The following is an 11,965-nucleotide window of genomic DNA, read 5'->3' on the forward strand; positions in this document are numbered from 1 at the left end:
GCTTTAAAACAAGGTGCGTTAATGTAGAGACTGCATCGTTAGTACCACGATTACTTTTATGTGCAAATTGATACTGATCTAAGGATAGCTCCATTTCCTTACGCAGCTCTCCTATTATGATCTTCTCAAATGATTTCATAATACTCAATGTTAAGGCTACTGGGCTACAGTCATTGTTGCCCTAAGGGCATGAATTTTTTGGAATTGGGATTATAATGGATTTTTTCCATAGCTCTGGTACTGTGTGCGTATCAATTGAGAGCTGGAAAAGGCGATGCCAGGCTGGTGTGAGCTCCTCAGCAAATATCTTTAAAAGAAAACATGACATCCCATCTGGTCCCATTGCCTTATGTGAGCATCATTTTTTAAAAGCCCTTATAACATCACCCGAATATATTAGTATCAGCTCGTAATGCTGTGTGTCTTTGTTATGTAATTGTCAGGTATGCGTTTTTTATTCTTTACTTAAGAGTATTTGATGGTATGTATTATCTTTGAATTGATTATGTAATTTGCATGATACATTTACCTGACTAATAATAGATTTATTCTGACTTACTCTGAAATTATTAGGGCTGTAATCTCCCAGTCGATTAGTCGATTATTGGTCGATACGTTCTGGCTCGACCAAAATTTTGATTGGTCGATTTTTTGCAGCGTTCATTTAATTAGTTTTTGCCGCGTTCATTTAATCAGTTTTGCTGCGCCGCGTTCATTTAATCAGGTGGAAAGCACTAATTGCTAATGGGGGTGTTTTCAGAGCACCCGTGTTTCACAGGCAACAGACTGTCTTCAAAACACCCCCATTGTTTTCACTTTTGGATTGGCCCAACCCACTGGCGAAGAGAAGTCTCTCGCCGGTCCTTTTTTTTCATTCCCCGCTGGCTCAAACGCACACCCACAGCGGTAAACTTGAGGAACGCCCATCAACATACACATGAGGGGAAGCGTCACAACACCACGCTTCAGTCGTGCCGCAAAAGTGGATCTGTACTGTCCGTTTTGCCGCGTTCATTTCATCAGTTTTGCCGCGTTCATTTCATCAGTTTTGCCGCGCCGCGTTCATTTCATCAGATGGAAAGCACTAATTGCTAATGGGGGTGTTTTCAGAGCACCCGTGTTTCACAGGTAACAGACTGTCTTCAAAACACCCCCATTGTTTTCACTTTTGGATTAGCCCAACCCACTGGAGAAGAGAGACAGATTGAAGAAGGCTAGTTTTCTGTAACTTATATTATTTATTTAATTGTGAGAGCGTTTTTTCTGCTCTTGATCTGGCTTGTTTAATAAATATTCATTTTTTATTAAAGTGGACGTGCCTTTTGTGTTTAAGAGTAAAAGCTTTAAGTTAATAGTCTATTCGTGTCTCAGCCGCGAAGCTGAGCTCAGCTGATCCTATGTTCGAGCTGCACAGAGCGGCTGAAATTATACTGTCTGTCAGTTATTATAATACATATGACAAAAACAATTGTCTAAATTATGTTGCATATTCCTCAAAAGTTCTTGTGATGATATCTAGTTGACAATAGTACTATATTTTGGGAAATCATAGGCTATGATATTGTGCAGGTGCACGTGATGCAATGCTGTCAGAGCCGACAGACTCGTGTGTCAGACTCTTTTCAGTGCAACATAATCAGCTCAAAAACTATTTAATATACTGCAAATAGCCTACTAGTTTTTTATGTTTATTTATAATTAATTTATGCAGACAACAAGGCTACCAAGTACTGCGCACAGTGCGCAGCTAATTAATTTAACGTTTTTTTCCTAACGTCATTTTTAGTCGATTTTTAGTCGAAAATTTCAGGACTTCAGTCGACCAAGATTTTCTTTGGTTGATTACAGCCCTAGAAATTATTGATTTTAGTGCATTATGCATGTATCCTTTGTTACTGCAAATCCGTGACCAGGGTTAAGTACATATTAGATCTCGTATTGTATGGAGCATGGGGCACGCATCTGGCGAGATTCTAGATTTCTGATTAACTGCTCGACTTTAACTAAGTTGTTATGCAGTCACATTATAGGGGGGCAGATAAAATACTATTGAGATAATACGGCATTATTTTATGGTACTGGTTACTTTACCTCTGGTTACTGTTTCAACTTTAACTTGTTATATAGGCAACTGTAGGGGGCTACATGGGTACTTTTTAACAAGAGCAAGCGGGGGCAGCATTGTTAAATCGCTTTAGCCATAACCTCTGGTTAATAATCGGACTGGCGATTTGTGATCGTGGGCCCGCATAACGCCCGGTGCAAGGTCCCTGTGCGACTCTGAAAACCGAATAAATGATTTCAATAAGAGTAAAGAGTAAAACAGATTAATCAAATGTGTAGTTAAATTGTTATACAAATTACCTAATAATCAATGGGGCATTCTAACCTAAGTTCGAGGTCATGATAAAATGGTGTCAGATAAAGGTAAATTGAAATTAAATTACTTTGCCCCACTGAAAAGAACGCAAGAAACCTTCACCCGCCAATCGTAAGCGTCATTGGGATGATTGAGCGGCCTTACACTTTTTTATTTTCAGATCACAGTTTATTAGGTGTTCGCTAATACTATACAGATAAAAAAGTAAAAACACAGATTGTCCGACCATATTATTCGCGATCTACAACAAAATTGCGATCCTCTTCTAAACTTAATTTGTTTGCTTTTGATTAATCTAATTCTCTAAAATGTACAACCTACTAGATTAAAGGCAGTGTTTTTCATAAACACTTTTTGTTACACTGGGTAAAACTCTCTTCACATCCTGATAGCAATCAATAATAGAAGTGCTCTAAATATGAACAAAATATCTTCTGTGGAAGTCTCAGGATCAAAATTTTCATCCAATTTTCATCCAATCATTGCATTCAGTAATTTTTACACTGAAAGAGGAATGTCTGTGTCATTTGACAATGAATGGTTCGATAAGCAACCACTCAGAACACCCTAGCAACCCTTCAGGGGTGCATTTCCCGAAAGCATCGTTAGCCAACTATGGTCGCAAAATCAGTCAATATCAGCATAGTTCAACGAGTCAGTGTTTCCCGAAACCATAGTTCCAACAAAAGTTCGCAAACGGCATCACAATTTAATAAAACACTTAATAAATCCTTATCTTGAGCAAAATAAGCAAGCTGACATTCAGTACGATCATATTCACTAAGCGTTTATATTTTAGATGGGACAGGATGGTTTTCAATGGAAATTGCGTACATAAGTCACTCGCCCGTGCATGTCACGTCATATTGGTAAATAGAGAAAAGTTGCTCTGGCTACTTTGACACGTGATTGGTGTAGGAGTGGCATTGGTTAGCTGTCAAACAAACAATAACTCACAGAATTATGCCAAAATGCCAGTTTTGTTGAGTATCCTCAAAAGAGCAGTCTTAAATTAGTAAAATAAAGTCTTAAATAGCTTAGAAAATTAGATGCGTGTGACAGCATGTCCGATCCGCGTCATGTGTGGTATCAGTTTTAAAGTGACAGCAGCCTAATAAATCACTTTCAATTTCTGTATATTAATATGAATGCCACAGGAAAATTTGACATTTGTTATGGTTTTATGAGAAGATTGTTTTAAGGTCACTTAAATTAGGTTATTTTATCCTAATAAAGCCAAATACATGTTGAAATTAATAGCTTTTAATTATACTGTAATGTTGAATGTGTATTATTAATGTTTAAAAACAATAATAGAGACATCAGTAGAAAAAATGTGTGATTAATTAGTTAATGTATTTTAATCAATTGACAGCACTAATATATGGAGGACCTTGGAATCAAAAAGGTTTAGCATTCACATTTTTACTCAGACACTGTAAGACGTAAAAATATAATTTCTACTTACAAATCATACTAAAATATGAATGTAAAATCCATTAATGCAGTGTGAACATCATTTTTAAGGCAGACATTAGACAAATCAATGTTATATAATAAAAAATGGGAATGTTTTAATAAAGCAAAGCTATTCATAAACAGCTCAAGGCTGAAAATCAATATTTTCTGACTAAATGAGTGGAAGGAGAAGAATTAGTCTCAAACGAGCAGAGTGAATGTACAGAAACCAACAGCACTCTAATCATTATCTGCCTCCTGCCTCCGTCTAACCAATACACATAAAATGTTTCTCAGAAAAACTGCCAAAATATAACAACAGTTGATTAGAAACGTTTGAAAGTAATATGACATTTCATCAAAACTCATCACCTGGGAGATAAATGATGCACTGCAAAGGACATCAAGTGCAAAGCCTGAGTTACCGGTGATTGTGTAACCATTCACTCCTGTGTTATTCGTTCACAATGAAAATCTATTTATTTTATTGTATACTGCCTTTTACATCAAGGGTTGGAAAAAGAATAGAAAAGAAAGGAGAAGCAGCCCACCTCTTCAGAAACTCCATGTACTCTGCATGCTTGATGAGTCCGGTCCTCATCATTATGGTCTGGAAACACTGGCGGTCGATGGCCCATAACTTCACATTTGTGAGGGCTGAGAACAAAATAGGAAAAGAAATAAGTAAATATGTCATATGTCGTCATCTTCAGTTAGCCATGTAGCTGCACAATGTCCCCTAAATGGGTCAAATCTTGGGCTTCATAAAAAAGACGAATTGATATAAAGTACTTTTTACAACAGTTCTTTCTGGTTCTCAAACAGTGACGTAGGCAGGATTAAATTTTTGGTCGGGCCTGGGCAAAAGTGAGCGGTCACTTTCATGCGTGGCGGTGGGTGGGGGGGGCTGTCACTGTCTACATAAACCAATACTGTACTGTAGCAACAACCTGTCCACATACAAAACATGAGCAGCGGTTACAACACAGTTAGACACTTTATTTCCACTTTTTAAATATTTTCTTCATTTTTATTGAAAATAAACGCCTTTACGATCTGATATGTGATGAGAAAAGGAAGTGCAGCGAATTCAAGCAAAAGGCGGATTCGAACTTGTAACTTAGTGCCACGCACCTGACCCCTACACTATCATGACTGACAGATACTAATGGCGTGTTCCCGACTTACCGTTTCATGCGGCCTGATGGATAGGTTCTCTCCCGCATTAATGCTATTTTTTAAAAGTCCTTTTTATAGAATTTTGTTTAAGTTTATCTATCACACAACTGCAAATTATAGGCTAAGTGATCAACACACTTCATGAACTCATAGGCGCGAGCCGCGCGACATGTATGAGACAGCCTGACACCTAATTTCCTAACACAGCTGTCAATCAAACTCATCAAGCATTATGCAAAAACCATAGACTGTAAAAAAAACACATTTTATTTATTTCAGTATTTGAGATGTTATAATAATTTTGTAATTACGTTAAAATGATTTAAACAACTGTTATTTAACAAATATTATTATATTTGTATGATAAAATGGGGGGGCCTAGTCATCATAGTGGGCGGGCCTGTGCCCATCAGGCCCTGTATGCCCCTGTACGCCCCTGTTCCAAATCTGATTGGCTGAGAGCCTTTTCCAGCCGTGGGATATTATCCCAGTATCAGGACCGTTTCACCGTTTCAAAGTTTAAGCAATAATGTCGTTATTTAGACCTCAAATATGTGATTCGTATTTAAACATAGTGCCTATTTAAAGTACTTTTAGACGCTTTCGCAGATATGAGCTCCAGGGCGTCAGTGGCCATTCAGTGCTCATGTACCCGCCGAGAACAGCTTCATTCAGTCAGTTCATCGGGAATTTGCAGCTGGCTCTTACTTCTACAGTATGTACACTGAAAAAAATTTGTTGTTGGATCAAAGTAAAAAAAAATTACTTCAACTTGTTCAAGTAATCGGTTTACTTTTTCTCAACTAAAATTTTTTAAAATGTACACAAACACTAGTAACAAGTAATTTTTTACTTTGATCCAATTTTTTTCAGTGTAGATAAGTTAAACATGAGATATAATTCATTTGGGGTATATCAAACGGGCAATCTTTGGTTTTATTTGGTCTTATTTATCTATTACTTGTTCAAGAGAAAAATCGATGTGGCTAAAGGCAAAGTTAAGTTTCATAACTTTATATTTAGGCTATATTTAACTTGAATCTGCAAGTTCCCCGGGCGCCGCAGCAATATGGCTGCCCACTGCTCTGGGTGTGCGTTCACGGTGTGTGTGTGTTCACTACTGTGTGTGTGCACTTGGATGGGTTAAATGCAGAGCACAAATACCATGTATGGGTCACCATACTTGGCCACACGTCACTTCACTTCAATACAAACAAATTAAAGGGGTACCACACCGCTAGAAAGATGAATGTGTATTTTAATTTGGGTAATTTATGTTGTAGAAATGTGAAATTATTTTAGGAGTTGGTGCCTTCTAGACTGAGAAAAGCCAGAAAATGTATTTTTGGCTCATATGGATGAAAGACAGCAACTCCCAGAATGCACTTGCTTCGCTTCCCTACGAGGCCACTCCCAAGCCATGCCTACCGGTTACATTACTTGCCCACCGCGGCACCACCCCACCGCCGTGTTCATTTTTATAGTAATAAAATCATTTAGTTCAGTTAGAGAACAGACACTACAATTAAAAGCACGAGCCGTGCTTATTTTTTAAAAATAAAAAAAATCCGTGAATGCTACAAATCATTAGAACAGAAATAGAATAGAACAGAAATGTTTGTTTTAATGTCAAGACATTAACTTGGGCAGCTCTAATTGATGCACAAATCAAAAAGTGCCAAAAGTAATAAAATGTAATTAAAGTCAGAACAAGCATGATAAGTGTACATTTGTGTGCATTTTAAGAAAAAGCGATTCTACAAAGCCTCTCAATAGATATCAAAAATCCTGTAAACCATTGCAACGGAGTATGTAGGTTCAGGGAAGAAGGAGGCGGGAACCGGCGAACATTCAACAGACTTTAATAAAATAAATGAACACAAAATGAAAGTAAAAGCAGCAGCCCCTCACAAACGACTGCCGCGCACATACATAAACAAAACATAAATAAAACACAACTTAAAATCCAGGCCTGGTCCTCTCACGTCCTTCACTCGTGTCGCTCGTCCTTATATGCCTCCGAGCTCCCTCATGAGAGGACTCGAGACCGGTGTGTCTCGCAGGTGACGTTCATTCTCAATCACGCACACCGATCTCACTCGCTCCTCCCATGTCTCTCGCTCGTCCACCTCGCCACATACCCCCAACACCCCTCGTAGGCCGGGGAGTACCCTGCGCCTACACCTACTCCTCCCCCGGGGAGCCCAATCTCTGCATCCGGGGATATGGGCCGGCGAGACGAGAGAGAACGTGAGACGGAGACCCCCAGAGCGACTGGATGAGAGAGTGAAGAGAGATATTTCTAGTCCGGTTCCTTGACACAACTCCGCTCAGTCCTCAGGCAGCCGAGAGGCTCTTCCTCACAGTGCCATGCGATGGCACTGGACGCTCGGTGGATGGCTCGATCCTCCTCCGCCCCCTGGCGGCCGGCTGTGGCTCCTCCTGTCGAGAGCAGCCGGCAGCGAGTCCAGTGCTCCCTGCGAGTCCCCAACATGGCGGACGGCAGCAGGCTCCGGCTCAGGGCAAACGCTGGCGACTCCTCCGCTCCCTCTAGGACGGCAGCCACCCCACCTCGACCCAGGGGCACAGCAGCGAGCTCTCTGTCCCACCGGATCTTCACTCGCTCCAGCACCACCGCCTCGGGCAGCCACTCGCGGTCTTCTCTCTTCCGCGCTGCCCGAACTCCTCAGCACCGCGATCCCCCTCAGCAGTGAGGGCTCTTCGACAGCATGTCTCTCCTTCCTCCCAGGTTTCGGCACCAATGTAACGGAGTATGTAGGTTCAGGGAAGAAGTAGGCGGGAACCGGCGAACATTCAACAGACTTTAATAAAATAAATGAACACAAAATGAAAGTAAACATAGATAAACAAAACATAAATAAAACACAACTTAAAATCCAGGCCTGGTCCTCTCTCGTCCTTCACTCGTGTCGCTCGTCCTTATATGCCTCCGAGCTCCCTCATGAGAGGACTCGAGACCGGTGTGCCTCGCAGGTGACGCTCATTCTCAATCATGCACACCAATCTCGCTCGCTCCTCCCATGTCTCTCGCTCATCCACCTCGCCACAACCATAAACCACTTCTGTCTGAAAACAAAAGATACCTCTGGCCATTTGCAGAAACGTTCCATCTTACGTTCCTCCTCAACAAAAGCCAAAACCTCGAACATCTTTTAGTGACATTGTAGCTCATTCTGTCTCAGCCTAATTGATTTTACAGCCTGGAAATGCTGTCAGAGCTTGAGAGAAAAGGCACATGTCTGTGGTGACAGAAGCATAAAATGGTTGTCACTCGACGACATTACCAATATATAACTTGCCTTCAGGAAAGAGCAATTGACAAATTTTTGATGCAAAGGCCCATCTGGCCCTCAAAATGTGACAGGTCTATGGCAGAAATTAGCATAAACCTTCAAAACATTACATGCCTTATACGCAACACGTTCCTCTACAGACTGCGTGTTCAGATTTTTGAATGGTGGGCAAGTGTGGATTAGAATATGCAGTAATGCAGAAATATTAAGAATAGCATGTTGTTATGCTATTTCCAAAGACTATATTCTCACCCTAACACTGTAAAGATCTGCAAGGTATCGGAAGAACAATATACTAAAATGCTCTAGTGCTTTTAGAGACCGAAATTGTGCCACATCGGATGCAATCTCATGAAATAGCGTTTCCCACATAATAAACCCTCCTTTAACAGGAATGCATTTATAAGCACGCATTATTTTTACCCTCATGCAGCGAGCGCAAATTATGCTTGCACAAGAACTACTTCACAGAGGACCATTTTCGAAGCAAAAATACACATTCTCTGGTCATAGCAACAGTAAAGGCTACATTAGTACACCTGGTCTCATGTACAAATGGTGCTGTTTTAACGGTTTTTGAACCCATTGAGTCTTGACCAATGTTATATAGTACTGTAATGTCTTGACAAATGATTACTTCCTATGTGAGTACGCTGTGTGTGCGTTCGAATACACAAAATCAATTACAAGCTTGAAATTGTTTGGGTTTTAAGCTATAAAATCAGCATATAATTCTCTACAGATGTAAAATAAACAGTAGGCTTGGGTGATTTATCAAATATTTAAGGTACGTTATATATCATTCTGTTTATTAAATAAATATGAAAAAAACTGTGATGATTTCGCATAATACAAAAGATGACTTTTTTATTTTACCATTAAACATTCAAAAGACCTTGGTACCCGAAAACATTTTAATGAATCAGTTTGATCAAACTGTCCATGAATTAGTGAATCAAAACACAGTCAATGACTCACTTGTAAATTTTACATACTTTAATTATTCAACATCGCTATTTATTGGGCTCTTATACACCGATCAGATATAACATTATGACCACTGACAGGTGAAGTGAATGACACTGATTATCTCTTCATCACGGCACCTGTTAGTGGGTGGGATATATTAGACGTTTTGTCCTCAAAGTTGATGTGTTAGAAGCAGGAAAAATGGGTAGGCGTAAGGATTTGTGCGAGTTTGACAAGGGCCAATCAGAGCATCTCCAAAACTGCAGCTCTTGTGGGGTATTCCTGGTCTGCAGTGGTCAGTATCTATCAAAAGTGGTCCAAGGAAGGAACAGTGGTGAACCGGCGACAGGGTCATGGGCGGCCAAGACTCATTGATGCACGTGGGGAGCGAAGGCTGGTCTATGTTGTCCGATCAAACAGTCGAGCTACTGTAGCTCAAATTGCTTAAGAAGTTAATGCTGGTTCTGATAGAAAGGTGTCAGAATACACATTGCATCTCAGTTTGTTGCATATGGGGCTGCATAAGCGCAGACCAGCCCATGCTGACCCATGTCCACCGCCGAAAGTGAAAGCGGCAACAGTGGGCATGTGAGCATCAGAACTGGACCACGGAGCAATGGAAGAAGGTGGCCTGGTTTGATGAATCACCATTTTCTTTTACATCACATGGATGGCCGGGTGCATGTGCATCACTTACCTGGGGAACACATGGCACCAGGATGCAATATGGGAAGAAAGCAAGCTGGCGGAGGCAGTGTGATGCTTTGGGCAATGTTCTACTTGGAAACCTTGGGACCTGCTATCCATGAGGATGTTACTTTGACACGTACCACCTAACTAAGCATTGTTGCAGACCATGTACACCCTTTTATGGAAACGGTATTCTCTGGTGGCCTCTTTCAGCAGATAATGTGCCCTGACACAAAGAACAAATGGCTCAGGAATGGTTTGAGGGGCACAACAATGAGTTTCAGATGTTGACTTGGCCTTCAAATTCCCCAGATCTCAATCCAATCGAGCATCTGTGGGATGTGCTGAACAAACAAGTCTGATCCATGAAGGCACCACCTCGCAACTTACAGGATTTAAAGGATCTGCTGCTAACATCTTGGTGCCAGATACCACAGCACAACTTCAGGGGTGGAGTCCATGGCTGTTTTGGCAGCAAAAGGGGGATTAACACAATAGTAGGTCATAATGTTATGCCTGATCAGTGTATTTGTGCATATAAAATAAAATGTGTTAATTTAGGTAAAAACAGTGTAAATAAAATGTCATAGCAAATACATAAATACTGAGATATATCACACATCATCAAAAGGATGAACACACTGAGATATTAATATTTTTTGCCATACTGTAAATCCTTAATTGGCATTGCCACATTTTTTAAGAGATGGTAAGAAAATTTGAAAGTTTGAGAACAACTGAGAGAAGTGCAGGCAAATATAATTGGCAAGCACACTTTCATTTCATTCCAATTAAGATGCTGCTTTTAAGGCAAAACGTGAATGTCATTGAAAGCAAAAGTCAGATGAAGCCAATAAAGATTTAGCATTAGAATAAAAAAATACCTCACTGAACAATTGCAGATGGGCTAATTTGGCTCATTCCGGTACAAAATAAACAGAATGTTGCCGCTTGGCTGCTCTCGGACCGGGACATCTTGTTTAATCTGAATGTGCTGCATAGATGGGCTTCCAATTATCCATGAATCCAAATCAAAACCACTTCCCAACACCTTATTAAATACTGGCTGAGTGCTTCCTCCGTCTCCGCTTTTCACTGGGGAGCAAAATGCAAGACAGAAAATTAAACCTCTTTATGGTTGTCTGTCTCTCTGAGTGGTTTGATCACGAGCCATGCTGTTGTTCCTGTCATTCATATCCAGCAAACCCTCAGTTGGCCAGGGGAAAGTCTATTTCAGTGGATCCTTTACACTCTGATTATGTAACACGCTTCTTTTTGATCCCTTGTCATGACGTTGATTAGCGGGGTGTTGATTATGCAGTCATAAACCTAACTCAGATGCTAAGAATGAAGAGTACTGATCAAATGCTCTTTGATGCTCTTTCATGAGAGGGTTTGTCCTACCAGTCTGCTTTTACACAGGTGTCTAATTACTCTATATTAATATATCATTAGCAGTACAGATAGGCCTCTCTAACGTTCATCTTCAATTTTTAATACAATCCGTCGATGTATTGTTTAAATTAAACTTCAGAAATCTTCAGAGCCTCATGGTCCAGTTGTACAAATGTTTTATAAGAGGACATCAATAAGATTCCATTAAAAGATACTGATAAAGATATTGTGGCCTGAGGGTGTGACACGATAAAGCGACAAGCGTTAAAAGCTCACTATCTCTTTCCTGTAGATTTGTTTTGATACCAAAATGTCAGTCGTCAATACTAATACCACTGGAATGCAATGATTCTCAATACCAATTTCAATACACAGCCAAAAATAATATGCTTCTGAACACACTCGCAGTGGTTCCCAACCACGTTCCTGGAGGCCCACCAACAGTGCACATTTCGCATGTCTCCTCGATCAAACACACTTGATTCAGGTCATCAGCTCATTAGTAGTGACTCCTAAACCTGATGTGGGTGTGTCAGACAAAGGAGACATGCAAAATGTGCACTGTTGGTGGGACTCGAGG

The sequence above is a fragment of the Gobio gobio genome (assembly GCF_949357685.1).
Source record: "Gobio gobio genome assembly, chromosome: 20".
NCBI classification, from domain to species: Eukaryota; Metazoa; Chordata; class Actinopteri; order Cypriniformes; family Gobionidae; genus Gobio; species Gobio gobio.